The sequence below is a fragment of the Anolis carolinensis genome, chromosome 3, assembly GCF_035594765.1.
Source record: "Anolis carolinensis isolate JA03-04 chromosome 3, rAnoCar3.1.pri, whole genome shotgun sequence".
Classification (NCBI taxonomy): domain Eukaryota; kingdom Metazoa; phylum Chordata; class Lepidosauria; order Squamata; family Dactyloidae; genus Anolis; species Anolis carolinensis.
Genome location: NC_085843.1, coordinates 250,329,523 through 250,350,372, shown reverse-complemented (window position 1 = coordinate 250,350,372; position 20,850 = coordinate 250,329,523). Strand labels below are relative to the sequence as shown.

General features: G+C 39.1%; 1 long non-coding RNA gene across 1 annotated transcript in view; it reads right to left on the bottom strand.

The window, feature by feature from the left end:
- The window catches only part of LOC134297840 (uncharacterized), a 54,263-nt gene extending 38,949 nt beyond the window's left edge, over window positions 1-15,314 (bottom strand). The window contains exon 1 of the long non-coding RNA XR_010004719.1: window positions 15,195-15,314. This is a non-coding gene — a long non-coding RNA (uncharacterized LOC134297840). The remainder of the gene's footprint in view (window positions 1-15,194) is intronic.
- Window positions 15,315-20,850: the final 5,536 nt, after the last annotated feature.

Here is a 20,850-nt window from a genome sequence, read left to right as displayed (position 1 = left end):
GATTGCTTCAGGTGGCAGATATTTTGTGTGTTTGTGCTATGAAAGGACAGAACATTGTTATTTCTTTTATTCTTATTATATTTTTATTTCCAGAGGTGCTTCTAGGATTTTTTGTCTCCTGTGTCAAATGAACTTCGTTGATTTGGCCTTTAGCAGCAAGGTGAGCCATTTCTTCTCTGTGTCAGGCTGAGTCTATACTGTCAAACTAATGGAGCTTGACAGCACTTTAACTGCCATGGCTCTGTTATGGAATCCTGGAATTTGTAGTTTGATGAGGCACATGGATTCTTTGGCAAAGAAGACTAAAAGCTTGTAAAATGACTATCCCATGATTCCATAACATTGAGCCATGATCATTCAAGTGGTATTAAACTGCATTAATCCAGAAGCACCCTCAGGCAACAAAATGTTTTAGGTGATGCCATGTCCTACAGGATTTCACAGATGAAAACCAGCACGTCAAAGTCTAATCAAAAGGGAGTGGCCAGGTAAAAAGAAGGCAATAGTTTCTAAGGAGGAAAAACACTCAAAACTACTGTTGACATTCTCATAGGAAATGTAGGCCCTATCTACACTGCCATACAATACTGTTTGAAGCTACATTATATGGTTAGTGTGGACTCATAATGCAGTTTAACTGCATTGAGCTGCATTATATGGCAGTGTAGATGGGACCATAGCTACAATGTCATAGTTTGTTCTGTCTCCCAATCTGATTCCCCAAAACTCCACCTTAAAAACCAGGCAGCCCAACAAGTGAAGCAGTTCTGTGGCAATGACAATGAGGACACTGAAGGATGATGTATCAAGCCACCTTCCACCCATGAACTGTGATTTAATTAGCAGAAGCCAAGGGCCCATATAAGTGATGTGTGACAATTAGGTTAGTTTGTTCACTCTAACGTGTATGTGCCTTCAAGTCATCTGGCAGCTTCTTGGAACTCCATACATTTCATGGGTTTTCTTAGGCAAGGAATATTCAGATGTGGTTATGCCGTTTCCCTCCTCTGAAATACCCTACAACACCTGGTATTAATCTGTGGTCCCCCATCCAAGTACTAACTAGGGCTGACACTGCCTAGTTTCAAAGGTCAAATGGGATTTGGTGCCTTGCGGGTATTTAGGTAGGCTAGTATAGTATATATATTTTTTTAATAATGCTGAACTCAAGAAACCAATACTGACTTTGTTTATTTGTTTAGTTGTGAGGCTTGACTGGGTTGATTGATTCCTCTTGTTTCGTTTTGAGTTGCTGTATACTGAAAAGAAGAATTCAAGCAGGTATATTTAATATTTCCATCTTTGGCACATATATTTTAAATTTTAATTTGTAACACAAAGGGTACAAGATAGGAAATCATAACAGATTTCTTGTAACAAGAATCTGATGTGTACACAGAAAAGTGTAAAAGTTAAGAAGAAAATCCATCCTGGGAATTCTCTACAATTCTGGATGGAGGATAATAATTGAGCTCAGTGCAGCCCTGGGTCCTATCTGTATGCAGGAGGTCTTTCCATGAATGAAAAAAACATTGCTTGTATGCACATAAAACTCACAGTAGTCTCCCAGACACAGCATGGGTTTTAGCCCCAAATTGAACTCTGTCCTAAGAAAAATGCACTTCTGCCTAATGCAGAATAGAGAGATGGGTGATCTGCTAATGAGATTGCTCCACAGTCCCTGTTATTAACTTTCACATTTACACAAAATATTTGTTCTACTTTTTGTTTATAGAATGCAATTATTTTCACTAACTTCAGCATGGAACATCCAGTTAAACTAATGGAGAATATTCAGGAGTGAAACACTGCAAGGGCAGTGGTGGATCAAGAAAGCGCCTTTCATCAGTGGAAACCATGCTGCTATTTATAGTTTGGTGAGGCAGCAGCACTCTGGCAGAGACCTTGAAAACTACAACTCCCATGATTCTATGGCATTTAGTCATAGCGGTTAATGTGGTGTCAAACTGCATTAATTCTACAGTGTCCTACTTCTACTACTACTACTACTACTAATAATAATAATCATCATCATCATCATCATTATTTGTAGCCTGCCCTAGCTCCCTGAGGGGACTAAGTGTAGATTAACTCTTAGGGCTCATCGAGACAGTACCTTTATCTCAGGAGCTTCTGCTACAAAATGGAGGGTGTCTAAACGATGCTGTCAGTAAAAGAGGATTAATTCAAGACAAAGCAGGGAAACCCTGCTTGATTCGGAATTAATTAGATAACGCATTAGACTCATGCCATTTTGAAAGGCTCGGGTCTAATGGGCTATGGCCCTGTGTGGACAGGCCCACGGGTAGTCCTGAGACTTCCCAAAATCCCTCAGAAAAGCCTTAAAATGTAAAAATAACTTAGCAAGGCCTAATGGTGACCGGTAAGTTATTTTTACCCCCCCCCCCCCATTTTAAAGGGTTTTGAGAGGGGGCGGGGACTGTATCTCCATGTCCTCCTGAAAGGTTCCAGGAGGACATCTGGACACCCATCCCAGAAAGTATACCCTTTCTGGGGCATGTGTGGACTAGAATCTAGGAACATTTACGTTTTTAAAACACAATTGTTCCCGGGTTAAACTGCTGTCCAGAACCGCCATTATTGAGATCACATTCCTGTAACTCCAAATAATAAGTACATTGTTCCCTCACTACTTCACGGTTCACTTTTTGCTGATTCGCTGTTTCACGGTTTTTCAATAAACTCTAAAACGCTATTATAAATCATAAAAATTACAATTTACAGTCTAAGGAAGGGAGGAAGGAGAAGCCAAAGGGAGCCAAAGAAAAGGAGCTCAAGTGGCAACGGGAGGAGAAGGAGGCAATTTATCAACACACAATTGGTTGATAAAGACTTAAAATAGTGTATAACTACTAAAAGAATGTATAAATATTAAAATAAATATAGTATCCCTACTTTGCGGATTTTCACTTATTGTGGGTGGTCCTGGAACCTAACCCCAGCAATAAGTGAGGGAATACTGTACAGTTGGCCCTCCACATTAGCAGTTTACTTTTGCATATTTGATTAATATAGTCTCTTTGTGAATCAAAAGGTTCTCCAGCACTCCTCTATGGTCAACTATAGAGGCTGATCATAGAGTTACACTGGAGGGCCTAAAGATTATTGGAGAAATTCTCTCAGGTTTTTTAAAAAATGTATTTTTTAAATTTTGATTTTTTGACTTTTCGAGGATCTTGCATCCTAACCTCAGAAAATGAGGAGGGCTAAAAGGTAAAACTTATACTTACCTTGCAATAACATATGTTTTGTCCCTCATTAAAATGGTATTTTAATATATATAGTTACACTTTGTTGTTGGAAGGAGGAGTTAATCATAAGAAACTCATTGTTTATAACAATTTTCTTCCAAGCTACCTTTTAGAGTGAATATATTGTGAATGATATATTTTTCTCTTTATGGTGAGTCACTGTGGGTTCGGCATGGTGACTTGGGTGGGAACTCTGACACATGTATACCTCCACAGACATGAAATCCCTTGATGTTCAAATATCTCATACTCTGAATGTAATCTATCTACCTATCTATCATTTTTCTATTCTTTTTTGGAGTAATTATGTAGAGATTTCAGATAAGGAGATCTGTGCCCAGTGAGCTTCTGCTAAACCAGATCAGCCCAGATTGAATACAAGCTTTTCGGGTTGAAGGCAAAGCTATAGAGATTTATTATGATTTGATCAAATACAATGCAAGCACAAGAAATACACTTCAAAAGGTACAAGCAAACATTCATTGAAAAACACCAGACATTTTATGCCAGCTTGGATCCACACAGGGACAGCACAGGCTTAAGGAAGAAATCCCCATGGCGGGAAGGAGAACAGCTGGTGGTTGGATAGTTTGAAGATCCAATGTGTTGCAGAGACATCTCCTGGGTGCAAAATGGAGGAAGTGGTGACATGGATATGTAGATGGTTCCTTGTTTAACTCAGTGTGAGATAAAGAGTGAAATACTAAAAAAGATAGAAGGACAGTTCCAAATAAAAAGGGGCTTGGCTGCCCATTCAGAAATGGAAAAAGAAAATGAAGGAAAACTGCCATTTCTGTCCTAGTCATTCACAAACCCAGTCAACAATTGGGCCACACAGTTTACAGAAACTACACACACTGATAGGTATCTACATAAAAATTCCAGCCATCACCCAGGTCAAAACAAGAAGCACAATTAAAGCCTGGAAGACCATGCAAAAGAATCTGCGAACCCTACCTCCTCCAAGGTGAACTGAACCACCTAAACTGGGCTGTACAGGCCAATGGATACTACATCTCCGACATCAGAAGAGCTGCAAAACCAAGAACAAGCCACTAAAGCAAAGACAAAGATCCACCCAGATTAAAAGTGCACTTACCATACATCAAGGAAACCACTGACTGCATAGGAAAGCTGATGAAGAAACACAAGCTACAAGCTATCTACAAACCCACTAAGAAAATCCAACAAATGCTATGTTCAGCAAAGGACAAAAGAGATCCCCTCACCTCTGCAGGAGTTTATCGTATACCATGCAGCTGTGGACAAGTCTACATAGGGACCACAAAACACAGTGCCTTAACGTGAAAGGCACTGCAGACTAAATCAACCAGAGAAGTCAGCCATAGCATAGCACTTGATGAACCAACCTGGACACAGTATATTATTTGAGAACACAGAAATGCTGAACCACTCTAACAACCACCATGTCAGACTACACAGAGAAGCTATTAAATTCTACAAGCATGTGGACAATTTCAACAAAAAGGAGGAAAATATGAAAATGAACAAAATCTGGCTGCCAGTATTTAAAAACTCTAAAATCAGGACAGTAAATAAATACCAACACAAAGGATTATCCCAGGCAGGAAGCAGCCAGGCTTTGAAGCTGCAAGGCTATTCAATGATAATCAAACTGGCCAATTGCAACATTCACACTTGCCTCAAACAGACAGGAGTTCTTTCTCCCACCCTGGACATTCCACAGATATATGAACCCAATTTGCCTAGTTTCCAACAGACCTCACAACCTCTGAGGATGCCTGCCATAGATGTGGGTGAAAACCAAGAGAAAATGCTCCTGGAACACTCACAACCACCTAGTGATTCTGGCCATGAAAGCCTTCGACAACACAATGAATGAATTCATGTTTGCTGAGCCTCCTCTTTTGTGGGAGTGGGATACTCTCAGCCTCAGTTAAATGCACAAACATCCTGAGCTCATCTTGGTGAGAAAGATGTCTTGTATATACATACAAAGGTCCTGATATCATCTGACTTGGAAAATAGCTGTAGGGACCCTGACAGCGATCTCCATTCCCAAGGGATTATGCAAACTGAAGACATGAGGAGGTAGCTGCCCTCAAGATATATTTGATACATTTTATACACTTAAGAATTGACACAGTATCCAAGGAATACAAGTCACACATAAAATAGCAAGTTGACACATTTATTAAGACTTAGATTTAATAGAGATTTTAGGGTAAAGCGGCTGCTAGGTCCTTTCAGGGCCTCTAGTGGCTTCAACATTGCACAACGTTGGAGTTCCGGAATTTTTTTTTTTAGAATAAAGACAAAGTCATATCTTTTGTTTGATACCTCTTCATTGCTCATAAACCTTTGAGGAGGGGCATGCTGTGGCTTGATAACAAATACACAGGTGCATAAGTAAGGAATTTTGTTGTATTTCAGTGGTATTCACACTCACACTAATACAAAAGAGGGAGATTTATTGAATGAGCATACAAAGCAGTAGTGACTCACTTCAACCAATTAGCACAAAAATGATGTCTTTCCCTCTTTGCTTTCTGCAGGAAGCAGATAATTCTCGGGATGAAAATGAATAAAAACAGCATCCTTCATCCTTTGTGAATGCCATCTACAGTTGTCATTTCACTTGACAATCTCTTTGTGGCATTTAGAGGTCACTGGAAAAATTTCTCCACAATGTTTCAGTCCGGCTTTAACATGCTGTTACCCCTTTTGCCTCCATGGAGTATTCCTTCAGTCTAAATACAAAGCTTCATTCTCTACTCTGCTTATGCTGTTTGGCTCTTAGAATTACCCTTTAATTTTCCCTGGCTTAACAGAGAGAAGCATTAGAGTTATTTCCACATGCCTTTTTCTATTTTCTCAACTCTGTTCCAGCACCATTTACTAGACTGAGAGATAGCAAACTACCCCAGGCTGACTCTCCTAACATGATAATTAGTAATTACGCTTGTTGGAAGCACACCATACCTCTTATTTTTAAGCTAATACCTCTGATTCCCCTGTCAAGGCTTCAGAAATGAAAACTGAATTTCCAGCTGACATGCCATGTCTGCGGCCATTCCCATCTCTCTTAAAAGGCATTATAAGGTATACATGTATGGCATTTTCAAAACACTCCGAGCATCAGGGCAAAAAGGTACTGCGAGACCCACACTTAATGAGCGACTGTCTGATTCCCTTGGGAGATGTTGAGCAGACAGACTCATTGCAGACAATTCTAAGAATGGCAGATATCGCTGTTGATGATTACTTACTGCCCGGTGTCATCCGTCTATCATTGTGTACCGAGAGATGGTTTTGTACCTAATGGAACTTGGGAATGTACAGTTCCCTGTGGGATTTCTGTGAGGGAGTCATAAATGGCAGATGTGAGTAAAATGGTCCTTTGTAGAATTTTTTTCTTCTTTTTTGCTGTTGCTTAAACATCTTGTTCCATCTCCTTTTTTTTAAATTAACCATTCCCTAAGTCTATTAATTTCTTCATTAAAAAGATGCGTGAAAAAAATGAAGCTGTCAGATTCATCCACTCCTAAGAAAAAGCATATGTGGATGGGACACACTTTTAGGATTTATTTATTTTAGAGAGCTTTTATGGATGTCCATCCACTTCTTCCCTCCACTTCCCTACAAATGCAGAAATAAATGCTTTATTTTAAAAAGTACTACTGGATTCCTCTCTTTCTCTTTTTCCCTCACTGAAACAGTCTAACATGACCATCAAAGGGATGGCCCAGCTTACTTGTCTGTGTTGGGAAATCATCCTGGACTACTCAAGTCTAAATGTAGTTAGATAGATGATAGAGTTGGATTGAGGGAATCCTTTCCCTGTTTCAAAGCATGCCTAGACAGGCTTTACTGTGTTTCACTCTATCCTGTTTACGTCACATCCCTTACTTTGAAGTTAGTAGAAATGTGAATCTTTAGGGACACTAACTTCCCATTGGTCAGAATGTCTTTTATTGCCCAAATAAACTGGACCATGAGGTCAGAACCATTTTGGTTCTCTCTTCTCCCTTTGTTCTTCAAGCTAACAAGAAGCATCCTGCCATCTCTCCTGGCAAGATGTAACTATGTAGATGTTTGTTATTTTTCCTTTCTTATTTTTCCTTAGAAACCAGCCTATAGTAGTCTAGACAGCTCCCAAGCCTTTCTATCTACAATGGAGTTCTTTTTACCTGAATAAATACTTTTTGAACTTTTATTGAGACTCTGCAGTCCATTGCAATCCTAAAGGCTTCTCTTGCTCACCCAGTGTAAGTAACTGTTGCATTTGAAAGCTTTGCTTTTGCTACTCTGCTGATTTTGGTGGAATCTCCCCTAGAGAGGGTTAAATTGAGTCTAACCACTCAGAGATTACCACAACAGTCTGAACGTAGACCTTCGGGGGAGGCCCAGCTCTCAATCCCACCACCTTTGCAAGCAAAATTGGTTGAGAGGAGGGACAGGGCCTTCTCAGTGGTGCCCCCCCATCTATGGAACTCCCTCCCTAATGAAATCAGGTCAGCCCCTCCCTCCTGTCCTTTAGGAAAAAAATCAAAACATGGTTGTGGGACCAAGCATTCAAACAGTAGACGCAGCGATAATTACAAGAATTATTTATATGACTGATAATGGAGAGAGCTGGCTTATAACTTTGAACTTGTGCAATTTTAAATGAATGTTTTATACATGATGTTTTTAACTACTTGTTTTATCTGTAATTGTTGTTTTTAATTATATGATAGCCATGTACAAATATGTGAGGAGAAGTCATAGGGAGGAGGGAGCAAGCTTGTTTTCTGCTGCTCTGCAGACTAGGACACGGAACAATGGCTTCAAACTACAGGAAAGGAGATTCCACCTGAACATCAGAAAGAACTTCCTCACGGTGAGAGCTGTTCGACAGTGGAACTCTCTCCCCCAGACTGTGGTGGAGGCTCCTTCTTTGGAGGCTTTTGAGCAGAGGCTGGATGGCCATCTGTCGGGGGTGCTTTGAATGCGATTTCCTGCTTCTTGGCAGGGGGTTGGACTGGATGGCCCATGAGGTCTCTTCCAACTCTACTATTCTATCATTCCATGATTCTATGTGTTGGCATCTAATGCTTGCCGGTTGTGAGGCCGCCCTGAGTCCCCACCCCTCCTGGGGGTGAGAAAGACAGGATAGAAATGTATGAAATAAATAATAAATAATAAATAAATCATCAGGTTACCAAGTCTCAAGGATTGACTTGAATCTTAAGACATGAGCTGGGCTTCCGGGAACTCAGAGCCTGGCCCTTCCGGTCTCAGATTGAAAGGGAGGAATCCCAGAGTGAGAGTGTTAGCTTGAAAATTATATAGCTAGTACTTATAGCTGTGTGTTATGAGCCTATGACTTGAGGCTGCGTTTGGCTGTTTTCTGTTTGAAGCAGAGCAGATGGAAGAGTTGCTTTGTATTTCCTATATGATCCATTTAATACTAGTTTGAATTGTGCAACTGCTCAATTTTCTTTTTATTCAGTACTGCTATTGTCTTCACTTGTATTTCTCTCCCACACACATCCTATTTTGATCAAGAAGGCTCCACACTTCAATGCATAATGTCATGGCTTGGCATAATGTCTGGATTTTAGCAAAACAAATGGAGTCTACACTTGACTTCACCATGAGTCATGCAGTCTTCCATCCAAGTTCTATCCAGGATTTATTGCAGATGTTGGCAGTTATACTAAGTTTTGATAAGAGTTTTGAGATATTTTTTTTTCAAATTTGTAGCTAGCATGGTATAGCAATTTGAGTGTTGGACTCTGGAGACCAAGGCTTGAATCCCTGCTAAGACATGAAACCCACAGGGAGACCTGGGACAACACAGGCACAGCCTCAGTGGAAGGCAAGGCTAAACTTCTTTCAGACAAGTCATGTCAGGAAAACTCTGTGATAGGTTTGGTTCACTTTAGGGTTGTCTGAGATCAGAAATGGCTTGAAGGCACACAACAGCAGTAGCAGCAGTAGCAGCAATAACAACAATAACATCAACTATTATGAGTAGCGTAATGAAAATTGCTAGGATAGTAATGTTTTTACTTGCAATTCTGTATTCAATTTCATATTTAAAACAATCACTTTCAACAGAATCCAAATGTCTTACTATATGTCCTAGGTGTGTGCAATTTTTCCTTAATTGTCATAAGTCATATAAAATTTGTTAAATTCGTATTTATGATGCAATATCTGACATGCAAGCATGACCCACACCAAAATCTTACAAACTAAAACTTACCCAATACTTTTTCATTTTCATTTTGTAAATCCTGGAAGCCTCCCAAAATTAGTTTCATTTTCAGTGCAAGGAAGCAAAGCAAAGCTAAAAAGACTGCCTTTCCTCTTTAAATTAATGGCCTCTTGCCATTAGGAGAGGGAAGCAGCAGGGAGAAAGCAGAGTTCGCTGTGAAAGAGACTGAGAAAGCACATAATTCTGGGAAATGCCATTTATTAGGTGAGGATCCCTATGGCAGAGAATTCAAAAGGCTCTGCCCTAAACTACATTTCCCAGAATTCTGCTCAGCAGCAGAAAGCCCCAATGACTTGGGGAGAGATTTGTCTCTCCATAGCAGCTGCCAGCCAGAGTTCCAATAAATCATTGAATCTGCAAAGACTGACTGACTCATAAATGTGCTGGGCTGGGAGGAAATCCCTAAATGGAAGTTCTATTAGTTCATTTGAGAATTCAATGAGAATGCTGTTATGGTTTTTTTAAAAAGTTTTTGTCAAAACTATAAAATTCCCTAAAATCAGTAGATGTATGAATATTTCTGAAAGTTGGGTAATTGATCCCCTGTTATCTTGTGTCATTGTAGAGAAAATTCAAGGAGAGTCCCACTTTCGGCATTACTATAACAAAAAAGTAATGAAATTTTAACAATATTTTAAAAACACTTTAGAAATGAAATGCCAGCATCCCCTAATTTTGTAATGACTTTTGAAACTTTTTAAAATCGATCACACATGCCTAATATGTACTAAACAACCTTCCAGTCATTAACGTTTTGAATAAGGGAACAGACAACCAGAAATGATTGCTTCAAAATGCAGTGCTGTGTATCCGGTGTGACCTCCAACCATAAGAAGTTGCTCATCCTGATCTAAATTAAAGTCAGGAAACAGCAGAGCTATGGCACACTATTTCTGAGACCATTATATGGAGGTAGGATGTCACAATTACCTGTCTTTGCTGTAGATTAGGAATAGTGAGAGTAGCACTCTGAACATATGCCTTGTTTCTGCCTCATTCCCCTTTACTAAAGAGCACATTGGTATAACAGAAATGAGGACATTTTATCTGAAAAGTAAGAATTTCTTTAATGAGCAGAAAGAGACTGAAATGAAAACTGGAGGCAAATTAAAACAAAATAAAAAGAAGCAGTTCTACGCTGAACTCCCAACATCTCTCATGACTTTCATCTTCAATTGAACTTGAGAGTGTTTAGAGGACCTCACACCATGAAGAACTTGCCTTGCTCTGCTCAGAGCTTGCTGCTTTAGGAAAATGAATATCATCATGACAGAACACACATGCAGACACACACATAGCTTCTTGCTTTCTATTTAAGAAACAAAGTAAAGAGATCCTACCTTTAGGGAACTATTTTATCAAACATGAAGACATTCATGGAAAACAAAACAATGTTGACTCAATTTAATTTGGCAATAACAGTCCCTTTGAGTGCACAAAGAAAACACATTCTGCATTGAAATAAGCAAACTGGGATAAAGATGAATCCAGTTTACTTCAGCTAGAGCTTCTGGTCTTAGCTTTTTGGGGCTATTTTAAAGGTTTCTCAGCTGCCTTAGGCCAATGTCAGAAAATTGCCAGATAAACATAGGGGCCTTGATGTGAAAAGAACATTTCAAGAAGAGTGCCAAGATATCAATGAAAAGTGTTCTTTTAATGGAAGTGTAATTGAAGCTGTGTGGGTAGCTTAAAGTGAGTTCTACAAACATTGTGCTGCAATCTGTCACTTGTCAGGTGTTTCTCTCTTTTCTTTCCACACAAAAGCTCACATTTCGTTAAACATCCTGTAGTGCAAAGGTTTGGAACAAATTTTTATCTCCAAGACTCTTTCTCCCTCTTCAGTGAATCTTTTACTTTCATTCTGGTTTCCTGCCTACTTTTCCAAAAATTGAACCATCATATCATCATCTCTTTGTTCACCCGAAAGGAGAATGAAAACAGGCTGAAAATTGGAGCTTGGAAAATTACAAAATAATAACATGGTGAAGACATCCATACATGAGCAGCTGCAGCATAATGCTCTGATATGCAGAGTACTGTCCCACCATTACTTAAAAAAAAAGAATTTATCCTCAAAAGGGTCATCAGTTCCATGACAATCTTGTTCCAGTATAATTAAAGCAGGAAAATGAAAACACAAATGGAGAGAAAAAACTAACTGGATTAGTTGCGTCTGTGCTCATTAAATATCCAAATATCAGTCAACTTGTAAACTTCATCCCCGGTGGCACAGTGAGTTAAATCATTGTGCCAGCTGACTGAAAGCTCGGCAGTTCGAATCTGTGGAGTGGGGTGAGCGCCTGTCTGTCAGCTCCCCATATGGGGACATGAGAGAAGCCTCCCATAGGATGGTAAAACATCAAACATCCGGGCATCCCCTGGGCAACATCCTTGCAGATGGCTAATTTTCTCACACCAGAATTGGCTTGCAGTTTCTAAAGTCACTCCTGACATGAACTAAAAATCTATACATTATTTCAAATGTTGCAAGCACTTTCATCCATTGGGTCACAAGAAATGCCAAGGAATTTTCTTGAACGATAAGGAATTTTCCAATGCCAGTCATGTGAATACTTCCTCCCCAAATGTAGCTACTAAAGGGCAACTCCAAAACATATACTTTAAGAAAGTATTGACAGCATCACATTTCCAACATTTGTTGATTGAGGTGTATCTACACAGTACCCTTAATGCAATTTGACACCACTTTAACTGCCATGACTCAGTGCTATAGAATCACTAGAAAGAATGCTGGTGCCTCACCAAACTACAAATACCAGGAGTCTATAACATTTCCGTAAATAGATGTGTTGAAGAATATACAGTGGGCCCAGCTGTGGATGATACAGTATCCACTGGAGTTTGGTTCCTGTGGATATAAAAATCTGTGGATGCTCAAGTCTCATTATATAAAATGGCATAATAAAAGTGTGTCATTTATTTAAATGACAAAATCAAGGGGTTTTTTTTTGGAATATTTTCAAGTTGTGGATAATTAAATCTGTGGATCCAGAATCCATGAATATGGAGGGCATTGTGTATCCAAATTTCTGTTGTATAAGATGTAATTAATTAGAGATAGCCATACTAGTTATACATGTTAAAATCAATGGCCATTGCATAAGCACAATTGAATATTCCAATTATACTTCATTCTTGCTGTAAACCTTGTGTGCCATATTTATTTATAGATAGCAGAAATGAATATTTATAAATTGCTTGTTTGGCCTCAATAAAAGTCTTTAATATAAAGGGAATCTTGGATACGCTTAAAGCTGCAGGGCCAAATCTGGATTATAACAAAAGTTTCAACAATACACATTGCCATTTAGCTCACAGGGAAAGTTTAAACAATTCTTGCAAAATTAAAAAATGCAAAAATTCATTATAAACACCAAGTATCTAATTTAAGGTAATAGTTCTTGGTTGCTTGAGTACCTCCTTCTTTAAAGTAGCTTTTAGTATGCCCTGAATGCAAAGGAATGATTTTGTATCTATTTCACTTACAGACATATAAATGCTCACCCCTCTGAATTTTCATCCCTTGCAGTCTCTGTTGTTCTCTTCCAACCCTCATTGCCAACCAACATTCCCCTAACAGGAGTTTGGAAATGTTATTTTTCAGGATTACAACTTCCAGAATCCTGATGGCCTTGCTGATTGTCATCCCATTTTCTCAGTGTTTCCAAATTCTGCTAATAAAATCCAAAGGAAAATAGGCACATATTGGAGATGACTTCAGCTATTTGGTAGAGCCATCTTTCTTTTTGAGGAGGCACTAATGAAAAAGGAAGTTTTATTTAATAACTATATTTCTATCCCACTCTATCTCATCCCGAAGGGGACTCAGGTTAATGAAGCATCCTTGACTGCCTCTGGTGAGGTAGGAAGGTCTGGCAGAGTGACAGATACAGTCTAGGCTCCATTTCCATGCAGTTTGGAAACATAGTCCCATGAGACCATCACATGACCTAAGGACACTTTTGGTGGGATTCTGTGGGACTCCATTTCTGAAGCACATGAAAACAGAACCCAAAATTTTTAGGAGTTAGGTGCTACTCGACTCCAGACTGCAAAAAGTAGGGAAAGGAGGGGGCACAGGGAAATGATGGGAAAAGGACATGGGATGACTGGCTATTCCAGAAGATGGACCTCAATGGGAGGGGATGGAGTAAAATGCTTCCCACTGCTTTCCCCCACTTTCCTGCCACTCATGGGATGAGGTCCTAAGATCTACAGGAGAAGGCTTGGTCTGGGTTCCACCACCATCACAGGTACGTTTGGTGAGGACATGAGACAAAGCTGCTCTTAAGCTGCTCTCCCTTCTCCAGGAGATGTGGTTGCTCTCCTCGCTGCTTTCAAATATCCATTAGCAGTTGAAATATCTTTTTGTTTAAGGGAGCATTTGGTTTTTAACATGTTGTCACACATAGAGCTTTCAGTGGAGGAGTGGGGGTGGGTGGGTTGTAGTGTTTTTACTTTATTATGTTTTAAAATCTATGTAACTTGTGTCCTTAAATTGAGCTATTCAAATCAAAGTTTTGTATTAAGATACATTTTTTTTTAAAAAAGTGTACTGTTTGTTTTAGATGTCTTAAATCCTATGCTGGGAAAATGTCAGGATGCATGTTAAATAAATAAATCTGAAAAATATATTTCAAGCTTGTTGGAGCGGAAGCAATAAAATATGATCCTTTAAACAAATGTGGTTAGGATGTCCTACGGTAAAATCTTTTGGGAAGCAAATAGTTTCTTTTCTTTCACATATGACAAACAAAAATATATTTCCCCAAGGAGAAGACTTGCTACCAGACATAATAAGCAACTTAAACTTCAATCAGTATTTAGATTGATGTCTCCTTATTGCAGCCAAGGATGAAATTGTTTGATGGTAAACTCTGAATGGATTCATTCAGCACAACTGACAACTGTCATATTAGAAAAGCTGACAAGTAAATTAAAACATGTGAAAGGAAAGCAGTACCTGGATATTTTTGATTAGTTTTCTTTTATTCCTTTTTTATATAAATAACATTCTTTATGTCATTCTCTGAAACATCATCTAAAATTCTGAAAAGCCATCTTAGTAGATCCTATGACCAAAAGGCACTATGAGACAGCAGATATAATACTATATCTGAAAACCCTAACACTGGGTGACCTCAGGCAAGTGATATTATCTCAGTCTCAGAGAGAATATGAACAAGGATAAAACCCCTCTTGTCAAGAAAAAAAACCTGTAGTAGGTTTACCTTAGGGTCACCATAAACCAGGAGAGAAAAAGGACACAGCAACAAAAACATAGATTTCAGCTTTGAAAGGGTTCTCAAAATTAATTCACAGTCTATATTTGCTAGGATTAGGAACACAGGAACCCCACAAAAGTAGAAAAACTATATATATTTTTAAAAAAACCACTATATGTTTAGCTGAGACAACTACCTCTCTAAGAATCCTTAGATCCTTTAGTGTTGTATGACTCTATGGTCAACTTCTTCCTGGAAAACCTGCAAATGCCTAGAAATCTCTAGGTCTTCCAGTGCAAGTCTATGGCCGAGGTTGACCACAGAATCATGTTGGAACACCTAATGATTTCCAGAGAAAACACATTAATCAAATCTGCACACAATCCCTATGAAAGTGGGAAAAGTGTAAGTAAATAAAAAACACTTTACCTGAGAGAACCACCTCTCTAGGAATCTTTAAGTCTTCCAGTGCCATTTCATGTCATGAGTTGACCACAAAATCATGCTGATGACTTCTTCTTCCTCTTCTTCTTTTTCCTCTCCTCCTCCTCCTCCTCCTCCTCCTCCTCCTCCTCCTCCTCCTCCTCCTCCTTTCTCCTTTGCTCTTATTGAAATAATAAGAGAACCTCCACCAAGAGATTCTTCTAATGATTGATCCAGGTACATAAAGAATTGCTTTATCCTAGGATTTGCTTATCTTGCTACTCTGAGTAACCAGACAAGATCCTCCCAGTGGTCCAATAACTTCTGGAGGTGTAATAATACACCTAATTTTGTCTGTCTGTCCCATGGAGGGCTGTAGTATTGGGAATGTGCCCAACTCAACCTTGACATGGTTCCCTGGTCCTGCTCTAGTCATATGTCTGGGAAGATTTTTCTCTTAGTGCCTTTTAGGCTATTAATTCTTGTTCTATAATGTTGAACTTGTTTAGATAGCTTAAGAATCTGGGACAAAATGTAACTAACGACATAAGCACTGGTTCTCTAATTAAAACTAGAGATCTTCCATAGCTCTCTATAAAAGACAGTAAAAAGCTTTGGATGTGAAAGTTCCAGCTTCAGTGAAAGTGATAAACACTGGCTACTTAGCAACCAGGCTCAGAGAAGCTCTGGATGTTCTCTCATAATGGCATCACTTGCAGTTTAAATGTGAAAAATCACATCCCTTGTAACATTTGAGTCCAGAAACTGTTTGAACAGATGCTTTTAAGATGGGATAGAAAGGTACACTCATATTTAAACATTTAAATATATCTGACCCAGTGTTCCTTGACATTTGTCTTCCCACATCATCCATGACTTGTTTTTCTATTAACATTGTCAGTTCTTAAAGGATGGGTTGATTTGATTTCAGTTTTTTAAGAAAGCTGAAGCCTGGGAAATCATGCAATGAGATTACACTTGTGGAATCTGCAGATCTACAAGCAAATGGCCTGTCATCTGAGCAAACCTAGAAATGCCACTGGTAATAATAATTTTTAAAAAATCATCAAGTTCTCAAGCATTAATTCTCAGACATGGTTCTTTGATAGGTGATGACAAGAAAAATATATAATAACTTTGAAAACTCAGAATGAAATTTCTTGATCACAATGATTGCACAGGTAAGATTGTTATGATTTTTAGTTAAATATATTTCTGTGTAAGGTTATGACAATCAAAAAATGAATAGATATCAATCATTTTATTTTACCCATTAAAATGTTAAAAGGAAGCAAAATAAAGTAAACTGTAAAATCAGCAACAGATAAACTTTGCTAGCATAAAACCATCAATTAAAAACAATTAAAACCTTCAAGAAGAGGACATGTATATTTCCTGGGAAGTCCAAAAAAGTGGAGCTACTACTAAATGACCCTTTCTATTATTTCCATCAATCTGGTTGGTGACAAGTGATAAAGTGGTGCCTTTGAGGCGAACCTCAAGGCCTTGATGGGTTCATATGTGTGCGAGTCGTCATTTGTGTAACTAGATTCCAAAATATGGATGCCTTTATTGGTCTAAACAAGTATCTTAAACTAAAATGGGAAAGAAATAGTCAATCAATGACTGACAAAGTATTTTGATTGTAAGTTTAAGAATGTTTGATATCCATGAACATCCTAATGACTGCTTTCTCTAATAGTTGATATTTCCAAACTACAGTACATATTTCATCTTCTTCTTTTTGCATCACTGTAGAAGAAATCTTTGTGAATGTGTAGGGATAATACTTGAATATCTCTGTCAGAGAAGACATTTCTAAGATCATCATTAAGACCTAAATGTGTAGCATAAATACAGGTACATAGCCAGACCCATCATTTGACTTACCAGCCACAGGAGAGCTGTGTCAGGAAGCTACAGTGACTCAATCCTAGGAACAGTTCTTTGTTGTTGCTGGAAGAGGAAGAGAATATCAACCTCTGCATAACCAAAATACTCATATGCAAGTTGTCTGTGTATACCATTGATATGATGCCACTCATTATGTTCTTTGAAAAAATGCTCTTATACCTTACCAGTAACGTTGGTAACTTGTCATGAATTACTTCCAAGCTATACTGACTACACTCCATGACTTCCTGAAGAAAACAGGGCTCTCTAAAACACAAACAAAATTGTTTGCCTTCAAGCATTTCTTCATTTGTTTTGAATGCATCTGGCCAAGCACAAAACATTGTTTTGCTTGAGGCAAAGGACAAGGAGGCATCTATCCCATTCCCAGGATGACCAGAGGAGAGTTGAATCTTATATCAATACCAGTAACTGGACAGCCTTTTCCATTTCACCCAAGGGCAGGAAGCTTGTTTGGGAGTGCAAGACAGACTACTTTGAACAGAGAAATCTGTCCTCCATTGAAGATGAATGCTCAGGGGACTACTTCTGATGTCTGCCCTACACTACCACGTTCCTCTGCTTGGGGAAAGCTAACTCCTTCTGCATAATAATGAGGACAGATGTATACTGTACTGCTGACACTGAAGTGAGATAATGTCTCTTCAGTTCACAGCTGCTCACAAGCATTTGAAAAAAGAAGGTCATAAAAGTTTGAATAAACACAACATTCTTGTACAAATTTGTAGACCCCGTGTGTCAGGGGTGGGCAATCATGGGACATGTGACGGGAACACATTAGAGTCCCAGGATAACTTGATCATACCCACACTCTACCTCTTCTCCTCCTCAATGCAAAAATAATGTTTTCTCCCCCAAATGACATCTGGGATGGGGGAATTTTTGCCATGATTTTATGCACCCTGAGCCATTTTAAGTCTAGGGCCAGGCTGTGGCGCAGCTGGCTAGTAACCAGCTGCAATAAATCACTACTGACCGAGAGGTCATGAGTTCGAAGCCCGGGTCGGGTTAAGCCCCCGACCATTAAATAGCCCGGCTTGCTGTTGACCTATGCAGCCCCGAAAGACAGTTGCATCTGTCAATTAGGGAAATTTAGGTACGCTTTATGCGGGAGGCTAATTTAACTAATTTACAATACCATAAAACTGCCAGCAAAACACGAGGAAAGGAATTAGGAAGTACAGCCACTAGTGGACAGTGAAGCAACAGCTCCCCCTGTGGCTGGAATCGTGAAGCTGGAAAAAAAAGTTAAATGCCTCTGTGTCTGTCTATATATGTTGTTTGTCTGTTGGCATTGAATGTTTGCCATATATGTGTTCATTGTAATCCGCCCTGCGTCCCCTTCGGGGTGAGAAGGGTGGAATATAAATACTGTAAATAAATAAAATAAATAGGATAGGCACAGTGTCAACTTGCATTAGTTCTACAGTGTAGATGCACCCAGAGTCTTACCCATCCCAGCATGTTGATCTGATATGTCTGAGTTTTCATCTGTCCACTGCTTGGAGGGTATGCAAGGCAGAGTGAGGTTGAGGCCACTTTTCCTATGGAAGGTGGTTCCCTTTACCCAGAGGCCGGTAAAGTTTCCTGGACTTGTGGGGTGGGGAAATATGTCGATTGGGGTGTTTCTGAAGGCTGGTAGGTGAGACCTGAAGAGCTAGAACACAAATGTGATGCCAGCCTGCATCTTCATATTGTTTTTTATGTTCCCTTCAACAGTCAGTGTGGAGATTTTTTAAAATACTTTAACATTTTCCAATATTGGGTACAATGGAAGTGTTAATCAAAAATGGATTCTGATTTTGGTCCCATCTGCACACCAGAAAAGCCATATGAAAAGAGGAAATAGCACTAGGAATAAATATGACACTTCACTATCAGTTCTGTTCTCCATATGTGAGAACAATTGTCCACCATTATTTTTGCATTAAAGTTGGGCAGACACAAATAAAGCCATATGTATTTGTAATGTCTGTCAAAACAGCACATGTCCCTGGAATATTTTATCCTTTAGAAACTCAGAGTAAATAATCCTGAGCACCCTTTGGGTCTACACAAAAACAAGGCAATTAGATTTGCTTATGTTGAAGAAGGGTGAGTTTTTAGCACCGAGAATCTTCCAGCAGCCTTTTCTCTTGGGAAGTTCTCAAAGATCTTGTGATGAATATTAAATACTATGCATCACCACCACCAATTAACAATTATTTTGGCATGAAGTGTATTTTGAAAGCCAATTGTCTGACACCAAGTTCTTCTTTATTACATGAATTATTCACTCATCCCAGAGCATTGAGTTACACTTGCAATTTAAAGAAATTTATGGTTGTATAGTTTTCTTTTCACACCTTAAGGAAGCACTGGTATGTAAAACTTAGGTAAGCTTAGCTTACTATACTACAAAACTGACAGTAGGTCCTGCAGCAGTCAGTTAATCTGCATAAGTAATGCCCAAATAAAGCATGAAAGTAATATGTTATATGTAATGATATTATTTGCAAGGTATTAATTTCATGGTTAATGAGGACTGTTGCCATTACCTCAAAATGGATAACACAATTATCCTCCCATGTTGTTATTCATCAAGAAATACTTGTTTAATGTCACTAATTTTAAGGGGGTGGGTGTCGTTTTTACCTTATATAAATAAGCAGGCTATAGGATTTTGTTGTACAAAGCTGTTGTTCCATGGTAGTCATGCAATCATTGAAAGAGTTGGACACTTTCATTATCACATCTCTCTTCATTTGCACAGTTGTGGCTAATTGCCAGTCTGTGGTCCTGTGATTATACTTCTGTATAGCCTGTGTGAAATTGCTATAAATACATATAGCAATTCCACGCTTCCAGCACAAATAAACAAAAAAAACCCCAAAAGACCCAACTGTTACATGAAAATATTAAATAAACAGCTCAGGAAGGGGAGAGTGGGACAGGAGGAGAATCCCATCTCCAGCATGCTGACACAGAATTGAAATGTACCCAGGTGCACTTGTGTGATGGGAACATTGTGGGATTGCCAGTTATTGATGGGTTTCACTAAACAATAGCTGGAGATGAATCAAACACAGAGAGGAGGCAGACCATCAGCAAGAAACACAATGTGTTGAGCGATAGAGACCATCACCAAAAGTGTCTGTCTAGCTTCAAGGCAGGTTTGCCTACCATAATAAAATCCATTGAATCTTGATGTACTGCTGTTACGAGTCAGACACCAGCCAATATAAACTACTCAGTTTATTGCAAAAACAACACAAAAGAGCCTAAGAAACAACCAAAAGGGGGCTCAAAACACTTTCTCTTCAGTGTGAGGTAACAATATCCAAAAAGAACTCAAAAGACCCAAACTTGGGATATAATCTGGATTATCCTGGGAAATAATCCAGATTAAAACAAATTTAGTTGAAAAGGCTGGAAACTCGCTCCACCTGCTGGTTGGAGCTAAACAAACACATGAAAGCTACCAGCAGTAACCCACAGTGACCAATGGCCACGCAATGCCCCAAAACGTTGCTAAAGCAAAACCACGTTGTAAAGGAGAAGTCACAGCTGCAACGTCCGGTCCGCATTGTTAGGGAGAAGTCACAGGTGTCAAGTTCCAGTCCAAGTCGTCAGGGAGAAGTCACAGTCACCAAATTGCAGTCCAGGTCATCAGGAAGAAGTCACAGTCACTGAATTCCAGTCCAAGGTAAACACAAAGAGCCAAAGCGACGGAGGTAAGCCGGCAGGTCCCAAAACAGTCTTCCAAACA